Source organism: Vulpes vulpes, chromosome 9 (assembly GCF_048418805.1).
Source record: "Vulpes vulpes isolate BD-2025 chromosome 9, VulVul3, whole genome shotgun sequence".
In the NCBI taxonomy this organism is placed as follows: domain Eukaryota; kingdom Metazoa; phylum Chordata; class Mammalia; order Carnivora; family Canidae; genus Vulpes; species Vulpes vulpes.
This window is the reverse complement of record NC_132788.1, coordinates 53,606,104-53,625,500: the sequence shown is the minus strand read 5'-3', so window position 1 is coordinate 53,625,500 and position 19,397 is coordinate 53,606,104. Positions and strand designations below refer to the sequence as shown.

The following is a 19,397-nucleotide window of genomic DNA, read 5'->3' as shown; positions in this document are numbered from 1 at the left end:
TTTCAAGCATTTTTAAGTGTCATATTCAGTGGCATTAAGTACATTAATGTTGTTGTGCAACCATCCCCACCATCCATCTCTGGAACTCTTTGTTTTCCCAAACTGAAATACTATCCCCGTTAAACACTAATTCCAAAAAAAAAAAAAAAAAACAAAAAAAAACACTAATTCCCTGCTCCCCTCCCCCCAGCCCCTGCAATCACTACCCTATTTTCTTTATCTAGGAATCTGTTGACTCTAGGGACTTCAGATAAGTGGAATCACACAGTATTTGTCCTTTTGGGTCTGGCTTAACCAGCTGCATGGTGAGTAATGCTTTCTCATTGTTTCTTAGCAACTACTTACACTCAAACTTCCACTTCCACAATCCCTGCATTCACTCTTACTCTTCTCTCTAGCTGGAATCTTTCTCATTTTTTCCTAATTAAATTCATCCTAGCTGCCAGTCCATATCGTCACATCATTTTCTTACCTTTGATTTCTGCTGTGTCTGCACATTCATGTCTCTCACTAGGCTACAAGCACCTGCCTGTCCTCCATTCTCATTGTGCCATGAGCTCCTGGGGCTATCTTCAGGGTAGGGACTGTCCTGGGCACTGGGACACAACCACAAACCAACCCCAAGGTTTGATTTAACACAGGGACCCATAGGCTTTGCTGGAGGCTGGCAAGGTCCTCACAGTAGATAGCTATGAACCTCCTGACCATCAGCTTAGCTCTTCAGAAACATTTTTGTTTGTAATTCCGGGTTCTTAGTTTGGTCTTTATTAAAGGCTTAGAAATGTAGTAAAGCTAACTCATATTTTTGCCTCTATATAGTCTATGGTTTGTGTCCCTCCTGCAGATTCATATGTTGAAATTAAACACCCAAAGATGATAGGATTAGAAGGTAGGGCTTTGGGGGCCATTAGGTAATGAAGGTGGAGCACTCACCAAGGGGATTAGTGCCTTCATGAAAGAGATTCCACAGAACTCTCTGGCCCCTTCCACTATGTGAGGACACAGTGAGAAGTCCCTCAGAGGAAGGCCCTCACCTGATCATGCTGCCATGATCTCGGACTTCCAGCCTCCAGAACTGTGAGAAATATATTTTTTGTTGTTTATAAGCCATCTGGTTTGGCATTGTGTTATAGCAGCTGAAACAGACTAAGACAATATGTAAAATCACGGGTTGGCCATTTTAAGGGGGAATATCGAGGAAAATCCTCTTAAATTCTCAGTTCCCACTGGGGATAGATTCTAGGAGACAGGATACCAAGTGACACCATGAGCTATTCATAAGATGGAGTAGAAGTGTGGGATGGTCTCAGTTTGCATCTGAACAGTATACCTCAGGAGTTCAGCAAAGGGGAGCACTAGCCCCAGATTTGAAAAGACAGTTCAGGCCATGAACCCTGTCAGCTTCAATTTCCAAAAGGCTGCAGACCTTGGCAAGTTAATGTTTCCTTTGCAGTGTACACACAGCACTGAGTTACTGAGTTCCCAGAGGATAAGCTGAATCATCCTTACACAACAGAAAGAGAATCCATCTCATTATCCATCTGGTCACCTGTCCATGTGGCCCAGACTTATCTTCTAAATTGCCCCTGGATTAGAACAGTAGCTCCCATCCCTTTACCCTCAGTGTAAGGCGTGCAAACATCTTCTGTGTTCCCTGTCCCTCAGGGAACAACAGAAAGCTCAGGGAGAGGGTGTCTCTGTTGGGACACCCTCCATCCACACTCACACACTGGTGCCTTTTCTGAGTGAGGTCCTGTGCAAGGCTCTGGAGTACACAGATGAAGTAGACCCTGCCCCTGCTCTCAGAGGTCTTACAGTTGAGAGACAGAGACAGAGACAGACAGACAAACATAAGGGAAATTATATTAGAGTGTGACCTGGGCTACGAATGTGGGAATTCCCAAAGGGAAGAGGGCTAGGGAAGCCTTCCCAAAAGAGATAATGCACAGACCAATCCCCACCGGCTAAGAGAGATGAAGTGAAGGGGCATTCCTGGCACAGTAAACAGAACTGGCAGTGGTGGGCTCAGTATGACTCCTTCAGAGAATACCATCATTCTAGGACATAGAAGATCTGGCTCTGCCACTCTGAACTCAGGCCTCACTTCACTCTCTGGGAAAGGATAGATTTACAAGTCACATGCTATCACTTCCACTGTGCATTTTGCTTGTTAGAAGCAAGTCATTGAGTCCAGCCCACATTCCAGGGTTCAAGGAATTGCAGTCCTGTTGAATGCAGGGAGTGTCAAAGAGCTTTTAAACTATCACAGCCCCCCCAGTGGCCACAGATTATTTACAGACCTCCCACATGCAAAACATATGCGCCCTTCGAAACATCCCCCACCAAAAGTCCCATCCTACTACAGAATCAGCTCAGAGCCCAGACTCTGATCTAAATCAGATCCTGATGTGGAAGAAGCTCCTTGGGTGTATTTCCTTCCATGGAGCTCCTTGAGTACAGTACAATCAAAGCACAAGCTGTCTGCACCCTTTCCCCCCTGCCCACACCCAACATATGATGGTGGGACAGGCACAGCGTGACCACCATAGACATCCTTGTTCAAAGGGGATGGGGACAGGAGGCACACAGTTCTGAACCCCTGCGGGGCAGATGCTGGAAGCTCCCTGATTAGCACTCAAGCTGATTTGGCCTGGATGTGATTCTCTGTGCTCTTGCTTCTACCCTGTGGACTCTTCATTCTTCTGAGTTTCCTTTTGTTTCCATGAAATGTATCCTGTGTTTGCATCTGAGTGCTTTCTTCTTGCCAGTAGAATTTGAGAGGAGGGGGATCTAGAAGTTTCTTTTCATGTAGTACTATCTCTGATCCTTTTAGTCCGAGCTGGCACTATTTTATCAATGTGATTCTTTTGAAAACTTTGTGTCCTCTGTGAATCTTGTCGAGGTTTATTACTTTCGTCGACCGGCTGACCCACACATGTCTTTGAGATAAACCCTGCTCTACCTTGGGCTTCTGCTGAATGGCAACTTCAAATTTCTTGGAAGTCCTACTGTTTCACCAAATACTCTGAAGTACCACTTTTGATCTTTTTAAGGACTTAGCAAAGGATTTTATAGCCCCTGCCTTGCCTTATCTTTTCTTGGCATGGCCCTGCATTACATCTTTGCCTGGAAACTATTTGTTAATTTTAACATCATTTGACACCTGAAGAGATAGGGAATTTTCAAAATCAGCAAGTTCTGGTTCCTTTTTTAAAAAAACATTTTATTTATTTATTCATGAGAGACACACAGAGAGGCAGAGACACAGGCAGAGGGAGAAGCAGGTTCCATGAGGGGAAGGACTCCATCCCAGGACCCTGGGGTCACGCCCTGAGCCAAAGGGAGATGCTCCACCCCTGAGCCGCCTGGGTACCCCCTGGTTCCTTTTTATTTAATATTCTATCTTTTGGCTTATTTCTCTTCTCTCACATTTTAATATGAGCAGCGATAAAAAGCCAGGAAGCACCTTCAACATTCTGCCTGGAAATCCTAGCCAGACCATCCAGTTCATCTGGTACATTTTCTATTTTCCATGTGACTGTGTAAAATTTCTGTGTACACTTCCCTCCTCTCCAGCTCCATACACTGCTAATGCTATGGGTTCTTCTCTGACTTCCTCACACTCTTGGGGGTGTCCCATCTCCAAGCCATTTTTTTTTCCCCAGGAGTTCCTGTCACCTATCCTTCTGCATTCTCTGTTCTAGCCTCAAAGTTCCACTCGTGCTAGTTTCCCATCCCAGGCCTCTGACAACAGTGAATACATCATACAAGTTTCCTGCCCTCAGAGAGTTGGAGTAGCAGGATTAATAACAGATTAATAACCAAATAATGAACTAAAAAGATATCAGATATGCTGTAAGAGCTGTGAAGGAAATAAAACAGTGAAGTGATGGGACTCACTGAGAGGCTTCTTCAGATTATGCGACTGGGAAAAGCTTCTCTAGTAATAATGGGTATGTCAAGTACCATGTGAAGGCAAGAGAGGGGCATGCCTCGCTAGTATTTGAGAGAGGAATGTTCTGGCAGGGGCCAGTGTAGAGTTCCCGAGGCCCGGCACACTTGGGGTGTTCAGGCACTGGGCAGAGGTCCGCTGGCTGGCGCGCGGGTAGAGGGAACCTGAGAGGAAGGGAGTCCAGCAGCGGGAATGGCAGGCGGGCTTTTGGGTGGCTTGTCCAGAAGCCGCCGGACACAGGCTCACAGTCGGGACACAATGTGCAGATTTGTTTTCCTCTGTATTCTCTTTTCTGGACGTTGTCCCAGAGTGGGACAGATACCCCGGCCTGAGACAGAGGAGGCATCCGTGGCACCCGGACTGAGCGGAAAGAAGCAGGGAGAAGAGGACTTGTCTGCAGGGAAGCCTGTGGCTGTGCAAGGTGGGAAGGGCACTGGGCAGGCGGGAACCCCGATATTCACGCGTACACCCAGGTACTGTCTCTGCCAGGAGACTGCAAGTTTACAGGGGGCAGGTCTTGTTTGGCTGTGCCCGGTCCATGGCATAGGGTAGGAACTTGGCACGTTTTTCTTGAATGAGGGAGGGAGGGAGGGAGGGAATGGGTGAAGTTACCAGGGATGAGTCTCCTCCCACCAGCAGCCTTGCAGGCACCCCAATCACCCAACACTCGCGCCTTGGCAAAGCCCCGTGACTTGCGAAGGGTCCTTGGCACGTCTTCCGGCCAGGTGCAGGCCAGCCCAGGGAGGGTGAGTGCGCGGGGCCTGCCCGCACAGCCGCAGGGCACCCCCCCCCCGCCCCCCGCCTCGGCTGGCGCCCCTCCCCTCCGCGGCTCCGGCCGCAAACACGCCGCCCCGCCCCACGCTCCCGCGGCCTCGCCTGGCCCGCGGCTCCTCGCCTCCTCCCGCGCGTGGTGAGTGCCCCGGGCCCCGACCCCCGACCCCCGACGGAGGGAGGCTGTCCCAGCTCTCGCCTCCAGGGTCCAGGGGTTCTGGGCTCGGGTCCCCGACGGGGGCTCCTGGTGGACGCGCGCGTCTCCGCGGGGACGCCGGGCCTCGGGTCCGGGGCGGGGATGCTCCGGGCGGGGGTGCTCCGTGGGGCGGCGGCCCCTCCAGCCTAGCGGGGCGCGGGGAGACTGGGACAAAGCGAAGGTGACACCGCGGTCCTCCGCGGCGCCCCCCGCGCCAAGCCCCTCACCCCATGTCAGGGAGTGGACGAGGTTCCCCGGGATTGGCCGCCTCTGGGGCCAGGGCGCGGGCGCCTCTGCTGCTTGGACAGCTGTGCACGGGCGCGCGCACCCCGGGGCCCCCGGGGACCCCAACACGTGGTTCTTGGGGTCGCGCGACCTAGAACCCAGGGTCCGCTCCCCTCCCTGCACCTGTGCGGGCCCCTCATTTGTCACCTCCCTAGGAGAGGCAGGGAGGCACCTCCCTTAGGTGCAGATGGAGACAGAATTTTAAGGGGCATTCTCAGACGCGGGGTTCGGGGTGGGGGGCGTCGGCTTCAGGTGCCGCTTTTCTCCCGCCTCCCACGCTTCTCAGTGACCTTGAGCAAGTCTCTCAAACTTTGACTCTCTGAATGTTGGCTGCTGTCCCTCCTACGACTGTTAACCTTCAGGACAATGTTGGGAACAAACCCTGCGACGTGTCTCTTGGAGACCAGCGAACTGAGCCTTAGAAATGAGAGCGATTTACCCAGGTTGAAGACGGGTCTACAGGGCCAGGTGGTCTAGGGGGCCTGCCCCGCGTCCTGCGCCCGCGCAGCACAGTGGGACAGACAGCGGGTGACACCTGACCCCCCAGGGACCCGGGCGGTGGGAGGGACGCGGTATCCTCCCTGCCAGGTGCCAGACGGAGCCGACCGCTTGCAGCAGACGAGTCCGCTCTGCTTCCCGCCCGGCCCGGGCAGCGGGCGGAACGGGCAGCCTCGTGGCTGTGCCCCCCTCCCCCCAGCTGCATTCTTCCGGGGGTCCCAAGACCTCAGCTTGAGAACAGACGGTCCGGAGCTGCTGCTCCCGCACCTTGCCGCCCCCAGCGTGGGCGGGGTCGGGACTGTGAGGTTCTTGCCTCAGCCGAGAAGGAGTCTGGCAGACAAAGGAGAGTGAGGAAAGCAAGAGAGTTTTATTAAGCAGGGATACATCGGAGCTCTCGGAGTTAGAGTGGCTCCCACAGGGTTGCCCCTGAAGGCTTTTAGGGTTGGGTTTTTATGGAAGGCCAACCAGGGAACTTGAATCCTTTTAACATCTCTGCTGATAGCACTATTGAGTAAGGACTAGTGATAGCACCTTTAGTGGCTTACTGCCTTCTTAGACACTGGTAATTCTCCTCATTTTGGGGATTTCTGTGAGCTAATGCTGCAGCCCCCTACCTGTCTCTCCCTACCTAGCCCCGCCTGGCCCCTATTCCATGAGCTCCTTCAGATGTATATTGCTGGGTATACTTGGGGAATGATTGTCAACATGTATCTTGGTGGGGGGTGGTAGAGATAAAGGAAGTTTCCAAAGGAATTTTTATATGTTAAAGTAGACTTTACAGCATCCTGGAGGGCAGGCTAAGAATGCCTTTTGCCCTCAGCAAAGTGTCAGCATCCAGGCAGTTAAGTCCCTAGGGGGAAGGTCACTCTGCCTTTCTCAAGGACCTGTCAGTGGGCTACAAGTAGTAAGGAGATTTTATCATTTTTCTTTTGCCTTCGTTTCATGTCACTAGGGAGCCGGGTCTGAGCTGGGTGCTTGGGGTAGGAGGCCTGGGAAGCCCTGACAGTCCTGCTGCTGCCAGGGCAGCCCTAGAGTGGACTTAAGCACTGCTGGGGGCAAGGACGCTGAGCCGATTCAGAAAGGAGGTAGAGGCTTGCTGGCTGCCCAGGCAGCCGGCCCAGCTGCACACACTCTGGCTCTCCTTCCTTCCCTGGCTCCGCCCCCTGGCAGCTCCTGATCTTTTCTTAAGCCAAAGGTCAAGATTGGCTGAGGCCCCTCCCAGTGCACCTGTCCCTGCCACACTCAGTTTCCCTGAACTGTGACCACAGACCTACAGGTGGTTATGCTGACTCTGCTTCCCTGCTTCCAGAAGGATCTTGTTTTGTGCTGCTTTACTTTTCCACAAGTAATATATGCTTAGTATACAAAAAGCCAGAACATTCTGTTAAAGAAAAGATAATTACTGTCATCAAAAATCCCCCACACCCAAAACACTCTACCCAGTGACTTAACGTCTCTGAATCCTCCCAAGTTTTTATGCTGCAAGTACACAAACATCCATACACATAGCAGTTTTAAAAATTAGAGTGATTTATTGTCTGTTGGGGGGTTCTGGCCTACATATTCCAGGTGGTGAGACCAACTCTGTAGCCATTTCTGACTGGCTGCATGGTTTACACAGTGGGAATCATAATTTTACAGTACTCATGCTTTTATTTGCTCACCCAAACATAATTTAGAAGAGAAAATGCTGCGTCAGAAGAAAAGAAGCATTTCTAGGATTTTGATCTTTATTGCCAAATTTTCCTCCAGAGAATTTGCACCAGCATTATCCTTTAGTGCCACAGGAGAGTGTCCATTTTTCCATGACCTAGACAGCATCAGATATTTATATCATCTTAAGTGCCTTCCAATTTTATAGGAGAAAAACAGTCTCTTGTTTTAGTAGGCATTTATTCAATTAATTGTAATATGAACATGTTTTTATTCCTCTATTGGCAATAAGCTTTTATTCTTTTGGCAAATTGCTTCAGATACCTATAAAATCTTCCTGCATGAAAATTTATCATATGCTTTCTTTTACATATCTCCTTTAGTGTTAAGTCTCTAAAGCCCAATACTTACTGTTTTTTTCTCATATTTTGATGTTTTCTTCCTATATTTGATTTTTTAAGTATTTATTTTAATCCAATTGAACTGCATTTTGAAGTAAGATGTGAATAGACGTGGATTTATTTGTTGTTTGTTTAACTTAGTTTTTAGAACTTGAGTTTACAGAACAATTGGGCAGAATACCAAGAGTTCCCATTTACTCCCTCAGCCTCCACTCCCCTCTACTGTCCTGAATGCATTAAAAACTCCTTGCATTAGCACTAGTGTGGCACATTTGTTACTCCTGATGAGTGGATATTGATACAATATTCTTAATTAAAGTCCATACTTTAGGTTACTGTTTGTGTTACATATTCAGTGGGTTTTGACAAGTGACCCGCATCTGCCATTACAGTGGATAACTGAAAACAAATCTGTTACACCCATTCGTCCCTCTTTCCTTCTCCAAGCCCCTCTCAAATACTGATTTTGTTCTCTGTCTTTCTAGTTTTGAGATTGTCATTATAGTTAGAATAAAATACTATAGCTTAGCAATATGCATTAAAATTCCTCTGTATCTTTTCATGGCTCGATAGCTCATTTCTTCTTAGCATGGAATAAAATCCTGTTGTCCAGATTGACCGTTTATTTACCTAGTCACCTACTGAAAGATATCTTGGTGGCTTCCAAGTTTAGGTAATTATGAATAAAGCTGCTATAAACTTCTGTGTGCTGGTTTTTGTGTGGACCCAAACTGTCAGCTCACTTAGGTAAATACCATGGAGTGTGATTACTGAATCGTATGGTAAGAGTGTGGTTAGTTTTATAAGAAACTACTAACCTATTTTCCAAAGTGACTGTACCATTTTGCATTCCCACCAGCAATGAATGAGAGTCCCGATTGCTTCACCTCTTCACCAACATTTTGTGTTGTTAGTGTTTTGGACTTTAGTCATTCTAATAGATTTGCAGTGGTATCTCACTGTTGTTTTAATCTGCAATCCCTAGTGACTTGAGATGTTGAGCATCTTTTCATATATTCATTTCCCATTGGTATATCTTCTTTGCTAAGGTGTCTGTTCAGGTCTTTCCCCCATTTTTAAATTGAGTTGTTTTCTTACTGTTGAGTTGTAAGAATCCTTTGTATGTTTGGATATTGGTCCTTTATCAGATGTGTGTTTTGCAGATCTCCTCCCTGTCTGTGACTTGTCTTTTGCAGAGCAGAAGTTTTTAATTCTAATAAAATTAAGTTTATCACTTTTTTTTCTTCCATGGTTTTGTTGTATATAAAAAGTCAGACCCAAGGTTATCTGGATTTTCTCCTGTGTTCTAGGAGTTTTATAGTTTTATCTAAATGTAGATTTTACATAGGTCTGTGATTGATTTTTTTGAAGTTTTTTGTTTTGTTTTTTTTTCAGTGTGGATATCCAATTATTCAAGAATCATTTGTTGAAAAGTCTGTCTTTATTGCATTGCCTTTACTACTTTGTCAAAGATCAGGTGACTGTTTTTGTGTGAGTCTGTCTTCAATTTGTCTGCTCTTTTGCCAACATCATGCTGTCTTGAATACTGTAGTGTCATAGTACGTCCTGAAGTTGGGTAATATTAGTCCAGTATTTGGACTTTGGTCCTCTCCTTCAAAATTGTGTTGGATATTTCAAGTCTTTTGCCTTTAGTATAATCTTTAGAATCGGTTTGTTGATATCCACAAAATAACTTGCTGGGATTTTCATTGGGGTTATGTTGAATCCAAAGGTCAAATTGGAAAGAACTGATATCTTGACAATATTGAGTTTTCCTGGGACACCTGGGTGGCTCAGTGGTTGAGCATCTGCCTTTGGCTCAGGGTGTGATCCTGGGGTCCTGGGATTGAGTCCCACATTGGGCTCCCTGAAGGAAGCCTGCTTCTCCCTCTGCCTGCGTCTCTGCCTCTCTCCCTGTGTCTTTCATGAATGAATAAATAAAATCTTAAAAAAATATATTGAGTTTTCCTAACCATGTATATGGGATATCTCTACTTATTGAAGTTTTATTTGATTTTCTTCATTAGTCTTGGGGTTTTCCTCACCTAGGTCTTTTACATATTTTGTTATATGTACACACAAATAATTTTATTTTGGGGTGATAATGTAAATGGTACTGTGTTTTTAATTTCAAATTCCAATTGTTTATTACTGGCATATTAGAAGCAATTGATTTTTGCATATTAATCTTCTCTCCTATAACCTTCCTATAATTACTTATTAGTTTCCACAGTTTTTTGCTGATTGAGACTTTCTACATGGACAATCATGTTATCTATGAACACAAGATGGTTTTATTTCTTCCTTTCTAATCTGTATTTCTTTCCTTTTCTTGTCTTACTGCCTTGCTAGAATTTCCAATAGGCTGTTGAATAGAAGTAATGAAAGGGAACACCCTTGATTTGTTCCTGATCTTAGCTGGAAAGAAAGTTTTTAGTTTCTTACCATTAAGTGTGATATTAGTTATAGGATTTGTTTATTTGTAGATATTCTTTATCAGGTTAACTTCCTCTCCATTCCTAGTTTGCTGAGAATTTTTATTATGAATGGGTGTTGGATTTTGTCAAATACTTTTTTTGCATCTATTTATGTGTTTATATGATTTTCCTTTTTTGTCCTATTGGTGTCGTCTATTACATTAATTGATTTTTGAATGTTGAATCTGGAAATTCATTCTTTTGCCTGTGGCTGTCCAGTTTACTGACATTGTTTATCGAAGAAACTGTCCTTTTTCCACTGTATGTTCTTGGCTCTTTTGTTGTAAATTAATTGATCTTATATATGTGGGTTTATTTCTGAGCTGTCCTGTTCTTTTGAGCCAAGTGTCTACTTTGTGCCAATACCAAACTGCTTTGACTATGATAGCCGTGTAATATAGTTTCGTATCAGGGAATGTGATGCCTCTAGCTTTATTCTCTTTTTCAAGATTGTTTTAACTCTTTGTGGTTTCTTATGGTTCCATATAAATTATAGGATTGTTTGTTTTATTTCTGTGAAAAAGTGCCGTTGGAATTTTGCTAGGGATTTCATTGAATCTGATAAATTTTGGGGATAGTATGAACATTTTAACAATATTAATTCTTCCAATTCATGAGCATGGAACAGCTTTCCATTTATTTGTGTCTTCCTCAATTTCTTTTATTAATGTCTTACAGGTTTTAGTATACAGGTCTTTCACCTCTGTGGTGAAATTTATTCCTATATACTTTATTCTTTTTGACATAATCATAAATAGGATTATTTTCTTAGCTTCTTGTTCTGGAAGGTTATTATTAGAAACACAACAGATTTTTAAATTAATTTTGTACCCTGGAGCTTTACTGAATTTATTAGTTCTAATTTTTGCTTTTGGTGAAGTCTTTATAATACATATCCATACATATATTATACATATACATATATATATATAATATGTCATCTGCAAATAGTGACAGTTTTACTCCTTTCTTTTCAATCTGGATGGCCTTTATTTCTTTTTCTTGCCTAACTGCTATGGCTAGGACTTCCAATACTATGTTGAATAAAAGTCACAAAAGTGGACATCCTGTCTTGCTCCTGATTTTAGAGGAAAATCTTTTCAGTTTTTCATTATTGAGTATGGTGTTAGCTTGGGCTTGTCATATATGACCTTCATTATGTTGAAGTATGCTCCCTTACCCATTTTATTGAGGATTTTTTTTATCATAAATGGATGTTGATTTTTTTCAAATTATTTTTCTGTGTCTGTTGAGATGATTGTATACTTATCCTTCATTTTGTTAACATAGTGTAACGTGTTGATTGACTTGAAGATTTTGAACCATTTTTTATATCCCTGGAATAAATCCCACTTGATCATGGTATATGACCCTTTTAATATATTGTAGAATTCAGTTTGTTGAGGATTTCTGCATCTATGTTCATCCAGGTTATTTGCTTATTGTTTTATTTTCTTGTATTGTTCTTGTCTGATTTGGTACTAGGGTAATGCTAGCTTGCAAAATGCATTTGGGACTATTCTCACCTCTTCTATTTTTGGAAGATTTTGAGACAGATTGGTCTTAATTTTTCTTTGAATGTTGGGTAGAACTCACCAGTGAAGTCCTCTGTTTCTGGACTTTAGTTGTTGGGAGGCTTTTATTACTGATTTAGTCTTCTTACTAGTAATTGGTGTGTTCAGATATTCTATTTCTTCATGATCCAGTATTGGTAGGTTGTATGATCCTAGGAATTTACCATTTCTTCTAGGTTGTCAAATTCATTGATTTATAATTGTTCACAGTAGTCTTTTATAATATTTTGTAATTTTGTAATATCAGTTGTCATGTATCTTTTCATTTCTGATTTTGTCTACTTGAGCCTTCTTTCCTGTTTTCTTGGTGAGCCTAGCTAAAGGTTTGTCAATTTTTATTTATCTTTTCAAAGAACCAATTCTTAGGTTCATTGATCTTTTCTATTGTCTTTTAAATTTCTATTTAATTTACTTCTGCTCTGATTTGTTATTTCCTTTCCTTCTTTCTACTAATTTTGGTTTGCTCTTTTTCTAGTTGTTTGCTCTTTTTTCTAGTTCCTTGAGGTGTAATGTTACAATGTTTATTTATTTATTTTTTTAATAATAAATTTATTTTTTATTGGTGTTCAATTTGCCAACATACAGAATAACACCCAGTGCTCATCCCGTCAAGTGCCCCCCTCAGTACCCGTCACCCATTCACCCCCACACCCCGCCCTCCTCCCCTTCCACCACCCCTAGTTCATTTCCCAGAGTTAGGAGTCTTCATGTTCTGTCTCCCTTTCTGATATTTCCTACCGATTTCTTCTCCCTTCCCTTCTATTCCCTTTCACTATTTTTTATATTCCCCAAATGAATGAGAACATATAATGTTTGTCCTTCTCCTTCTGACTTACTTCACTCAGCATAATACCCTCCAGTTCCATCCACGTTGAAGCAAATGCTAGGTATTTGTCATTTCTAATGGCTGAGTGTTACAACGTTTACTTCAGATTTCTTCTTTTTTTTTCCATGTAGGTCTTTATCACCGAATTTCCTTTTTAGAATTGCTTTTGCTGTATCCCATACATTTGTTGTATGTTTTGTTTCCATTTTAATTTATCTCAAGGATTTTTAACATTTCTGTTTTGATTTCTTCTTTGAGTCATTGGTTATTCAGTAGTATGTGGTTCAATTTCCACATATTTGTGAATTTTCCAGTTTTCTTTTTGCAATTGACTTCTGGTTTTGTACCATTGTGGCCAGAAATAATGAATATGATTTCAGCCTTACCATTATTAAGACTTGTTTTGTGGCCTAACATGTGATCTATCCTGGAGAATGTTCTATGTGCACTTGAGAAGAATGTGTATTCTGTTCCTTGGATGGAATGTTCTGTATACGTCTGTTAAGTCTACCTGGTCTAGTGCGTTGTTTAATACTAATGTTTCCTTATTGATTTTCTGTCTGGATGATCTGTCCATTGATGAAAATGGGGTATTAAAGTCCTCTACTATTATCTTTTTACTCTCTATTTCTCCCTTTTAGTATGTTAATATTTGCTCTATATATTTTAGGTACTCCTATGTTGAGGGCATAAATATTTCCAATATATTATATCTTCTTGTTGGATTGACCCCTTTATCATTATGTAATGTTCTTCTTTGTCTCTTGCTACAATCTTTGTTTTAAAATCTATTTGGTCTGATGTAAGTATAGCTCCTCAGTTTTCTTTTGGTTTCCATTTGCATTAAATATATTTTCTATCCCTTTACTTACTGTATGTGTCCTTAGACGTGAAGTGAGTCTTTTGTAGGCATCATATACCTGTCTTTTTTATTTTTTATTTTTTATTCTTATTTACTTATATATATTATTATATATTATTTATATATTTTTTAAAAAGATTTTATTTATTCATGAAAGACAGAGAAAGAGAGAGAGAGAGAGAGAGAAACATAGACAGAGGGAAAAGCAGGCTCCATGCAGGGACCCCATGTGGGACTGAATCCTGGGACTGCAGGATCATGCCCTGAGCCTAAGGCAGATAGTCAACAGCTAAGCCTTTAAAAGTCTTTAAAAAGCCTTTAAGTCTTAAAAAAAATTTTTTTTTTGTTCAGCCACTGTATGTCTTTTGATTAAAGAATTCAATTCATTTACAGTTACCAATAACTACAAATAATTATTGATAAGAATGTACTCATTGCCATTTTGTTGATTATTTTCTGGTTGTTTTATAATTCATCTCTGTTTCTTTCTTCCTTTTTTGTTCTTTTCCTTTGTGGTTTGATGACTATCTCTAGTGGTATACTTAGATTCCTTTCTCTTTATCTTTTGTATATCTATTATAGGTTTTTGCTTTGTGATTATCATAAGATTTACATATAACAGTTGATATTCATAACAATCTTTTAAAAAGTTGATAACTTAGGGGCAGCCCCGGTAGTCCAGCGGTTTAACGCCGCCTTCAGCCCAGAGTGTGATCCTGGAGACCCAGGATCAAGTCCCACGTCGGGCTCCCTGCATGAAGCCTGCTTCTCCCTCTGCCTGTGTCTCTGCCTCTCTTTCTGTGTGTCTGTCATGAATAAATAAATAAAATCTTTTTTAAAAAGTTGATAACTAGGTTTGAATACATATTAATGCTCTACATTTTTACTCCTCCAACTCATTTTATGTTTTTGATATCACATTTTACATTGTTTTTTAGAGAGAGAGAGAGATTGAGAAAGAGAGAAAGAATGAGCACAAGACAGGGAGGAGTAGAGGGAGAGGGATAGAGAGATCCTAAGCAGACTCCATGCAGAGCATGGAGCCTGACACCAAGCTCTGTCTTATAACCCTGAGATCATGGCCTGAGCTGAAATCAAGATTCAGATACTCAACCAACTGAGCCATCAAGGCACTCTTCACATTTTACATTTTTTTGTCATGTATCCTTTAACTAACTGTGTAGTTATAGTTATTTTTACTGATTTTGTCTTTTAACCTTTATGCTGTCTTTAGAAGTGATTAATCCACTACCTTTACTGTATATTCACCTGTACAAGATTTATACTTTTATATATTTGTTCTTACTTTAGTTTTAGGTTGATGGGATTTTTCTTTTAATAAATACTTCATTTCACTCATTTTGCTTGCATGGTTTCTAAGCAGAAGTTTGTTGTAATTCTTATCCTTGTCTTTCTATAGGTAAGGTTTCTATTCCCTCTGACTTTCAAGATTTTTCTCTTTTATTTTCTGCAGCTTGAAATTGATATGCTAAGTGTAGACTTTTTGCAGGGTTATTATTTATCCTGCTTGGTTTTCTCTTTGTTTCCCAGATGTGTGTTTTGATATTTGTCTTTAATTTTAAGGAATTTTCAGTTATCATTACTTAATATATTTGTTCTATTCATTTCTCTCTTTCTTCTCCTTCTAATTTTTTTTTTTAATTTATTTATGATAGTCACAGAGAGAGAGAGAGAGAGGCAGAGACATAGGCAGAGGGAGAAGCAGGCTCCATGCACTGGGAGCCCGACGTGGGATTCGATCCCGGGTCTCCAGGATCGCGCCCTGGGCCAAAGGCAGGCGCCAAACCGCTGCGCCACTCAGGGATCCCTCTTTCTTCTCCTTCTAGTATTTCCAATACAAGTTTGTTAAGTTGTTGTAATAGTCCTACAGTTCTTTCATATTCTGTTCTTTTTCATTTTTTTCTCTTTGGATTTTTGTTTGGAAAATTTCTGTTGACCTATCTTCCAGCTCATTGATTGATCAGCCATGTCTAATCTATTGAACCTATTGAAGGTATTGTTCATATTTGTTACAGAGTTTTTTGTTTCTAGAATTTCCTTTTGATTTTTTTCTTAGCGTTTCCATCTCTCCTTTTACATAATCCATTTGTTTTTGTATGTTGTCCACTGTTTTCATTAGCCCTTAACAATTTGATCACAACTGTTTTAAATTCCTTGTCTGATAGTTCCAATGTTTTTGCCATATCTGGGTCTGGTTGGGATACTTTATTTGTCTCTTCAAAATGTGTTTTTTGCCTTTGAGTATGGCTTGTATTATTTTTGTTGAAAGTTAGACATGATGTGCTGGGTAAAAGAAACTGAGGTAGGTATGTTTTTAGTGTGTAGTTTTATATTCATATGACTAGGGGTTAGGATAAAGGAGTCAGAGTTCACTTGGATTCCCAGTTTTCATTCTTCTGTTGTCTTAGGGTTTTCCCAGAGACTACATAAATAGTCATAAATAGTCTACATAATAGACTACATAAATAATCTAACTCCTTGTAGTTTTTTTATGTAATCCTCTATTGTTTTAAAGGAGCCCCATTGATGTGGTGCTAAGGTATATGGGGAAAGAAAGTCTACTAAAGTACTATGGTTAGGTCTCAGTCTTTTAATAATCTTATATCCCCCAGACTGTGAGCTTTGCATGTGCTCCTCAATTCCTCACTCTCCACTAGGCATAACAAACATTGACCATTCTATCAAACGATAGCAGAATATACCTTCTCGAGTGCTCATGGGACATTCTCCAGGACAGACCAATGGTAAGTAGGCTTCAGGACCTAGTTTTAATAGATCTTTAAAAACTGAAATCATACCACATAATTTCTCTGACCACAGTGGAATCTAACTAGAAATCAATAATACAGGAAAACTGGAAAATTCACAAATATGTGGAAATTAAACAACACATCTTAAACAATGACTCAAAGACGGAATTACAAGGGAAATTGGCAACTTAGAGATGAATGAAAATGAAAAGACAACATACCAAAATTCATGGGATGCAGCAAAGGTAGTGCTCAGAGGGAAATTTATAGCCATAACTACCTACATTAAAAATAGAATTACCACAAATCAATAAACTAAATTTGCACCCTGAGAAACTAGACAAAAAAGAGCAAACTGAGCTAAAAACTATCAAAAGTAAGAAAATAATAAATATTGGAGTGGGTGTACATAAAATAAAGAATAGAAAAGCAGTAGAGAAAATGAAACAACATATTGGTTCTCTGAAAACAATGATATTGACAAACCTTTAGCTAGACTGGCAAAGAGAAATAGAAGATGCAAATCACTAAAATGAGAAATTAAAATGGGGATATTAGTACCAGTCTTATAGAAATAAGGATTATAAGAGTATACTATAAAAAATTGTATCCTAGATTAAATGAACAGATTCCTATGAACATATAAATTACATAAGCTGACTCAAGATGTAGAAAATCCAAACATAACTATAACAAGTAAAGAGATTGAATCAGTAATCAAAAATCTCCCAAGAGAAGTTCTGGACCAGATGGCTTCACTGTTGAATTCTACCAAATATTTTAAAAATTAACAATTATCTTCACACTTCCAAAAAATAGAAATGGAGGGAAGTCATTCTATGATTCTGTCATTTATCTGATACCAAAGACAGATAAAGACATCATGAGAAAAAAGTTATAGACAAATATCCCCTATGAGTATAGTTGTAAAAGTTCTCAACAAACTGCTAGCATACCGAACCTAATAACATAACATAACACTATAACTGAGTGAGATTTTTCTCGGAAATTCAAGAGTGGTTCAAGATAAAAAAATCAATCAGTGTAACATATTGCATTAATAGAATAAAGGAAAAAACCCACATGAATAACTCAATTGATGCAGAAAAGCATGTGACAAAATCCAATACCCATCCTTGATTTTTTAAAAAAATGTGAAAACTATAAGAAAAAAATACTAAGAAAAATGTAAGAACTTTTTCAATACAATAAAGAAAATTTATGAAATTTTATGAAAATTTATGAAGAACATAGCTAACCCCATACTCAATGTTGAGAGGCTGAACGTTCCTTCTAAGGTCAGGAATAAGACAATGATGTCCACTTTTATTAATGCTATTCAACATTGTACTGGAAGTCCTAGCCAGACCCAGGAAAAGAAATAAATGGCATCTAAATTGGAAAGGCCATGTAAAACTATTTCTATTCATAGATGACATGACCCTATATATAGATAATCCCAAATAATCTACTAAAAATTTTACTGGAGCTAATAAGTGAATCATCAGAGTTTCTGGGTATGAGATCAACATGAAAAAAACTCAGTTGTATTTCTATATATCAGCAATGAACACTCCAAAAGGGAAATTTAGAAAGCAGTTCTTTTTCCAGTAGTATCTAAAAGTAGAAATATCAATCTACTGAAAATGGCAGGAGAGTAGAAGGACCCTAGGCTTGTTTCATTCTACTAACACAACTAGGTAACTATCAAATCATCCTAAATGCCCCAGAAATTGATCTGAGAACAGATTTGGGGAAGTCAGTGACTCCATGAAATGTAATAACATTTGTACTATAGGAGCTCCAGAAGAAGATAGAGAAAAGGGAACTAATTTACTTGAGAAAATTATAGCTGAAAACTTCCCTAATCTGGGGAAGGAAACAGACATCCAGATCCAGAAGGCACAGAGAACCCCCATCAAAATCAACAAAAGCAGGCCAACACCAAAACATATTGTAATTAAATTTGCAAAGTACAGTGATACAGAAAAAAATAACAGCAGTAAGACAAAAAGAAGTCCTTAACTTGTAAGGAAAGACCCATAGGCTAGCTGCAGATTTCTCAGCAGAAACTCAGAAGCCAATAGTCAATGTGCTGATTGGGAAAAATCTGCAGCCAAGGATACTCTTAACCAGCAAGGCTATCATTCAGAAAGAAGGACAAAGAGTTTCCTAGACAAATAAAAACTAAAGGAGTTCGTGACCACTAAACCAGCCCTACAAGAAATAACAAAGAGGACTTTTTGAGTGTTGAAGAGGCATTCTTTTCCCATTGGATATTCTCTCCTCCTTTGTTGAAGACTAACTGATCATATACTTATGGGATCATTTCTGCGTTTCCTAATCTGTTCCATGGATTTAGGTGTCTAGTTTTGTGTCTCTACCATACTGTCTTGATCACTACAGCTTTGTAATATAAGTCAAAGCTCAGAAGTGTGATGCCTCCAGGTTTCCTCTCTTCTTCAAGGCTGCTTTGGCTATTCCGGGTCTTTTGTGGTCCATACAAATTTTAAGATTGTTTGTTCCAGCTCTGTGAAAAATGGTGATATTTTGATAGGATAGATTGCTTTGGGTAGCATGGATATTTTAATAATACTTTTTCTTCTAATCCATGAGCATGGAATATTTTTCCATTTATTTGTGTCATCTTCAAATTCTTTCTTATGAAAGAATTCTATAGTATGAAAGTATTCTATAATTTTTGGAGTACAAATATTTTACTCATTTGGTTAGAGTTATCTTATTATTTTTGGTGCAATTGTCAATGGGATTCCTGAATTTCTCTTTTTGCTGCTTCATTATTGGTGTAAGAAATGCAACAGATCCCTGTACATTGATTTTACATCCTGCAACTTTATTGAATTAGTGTATTAGTTCTAGCAATTTTTTGGTGGAGTCTTTTGGGTTTTCTACATAGAATATCATGTTGTCTGTAAGTAGTGAAAGTTTGACTTCTTCCTTGCCAATTTGGAGCCTTTTGTCTCTTTTTATTGTTTGATTGCTGAGGCTAGAACTTCCAGTACAATGTTAAATGCCCACCCATGGGCATTAGTGATTAGAGTGGGTATCCTTGTCTTGTTCCTGACTATAGAGGAAAAGCTCTCAGTTATTCCCTGTTGGGGATGATACTA

General features: G+C 40.6%; 1 protein-coding gene across 4 annotated transcripts in view; it reads left to right on the top strand.

Annotated features, from left to right (window-relative positions):
• Window positions 1-239: 239 nt before the first annotated feature.
• ALDH1L1 (aldehyde dehydrogenase 1 family member L1) overlaps window positions 240-19,397 on the top strand; it is a 107,537-nt gene continuing 88,379 nt past the window's right edge. Inside the window, exons 1-2 of one of the 4 annotated variants that reach the window (XM_072720121.1) lie at window positions 240-305; window positions 4,261-4,373. The gene's annotated coding sequence lies outside the window, so the exon portion shown is untranslated. Of the gene's footprint in view, window positions 306-4,055; window positions 4,374-4,534; window positions 4,863-19,397 lie in introns of those variants that run through there. The other 3 variants (XM_025991615.2, XM_025991614.2, XM_025991613.2) reach the window with 3 other exon arrangements.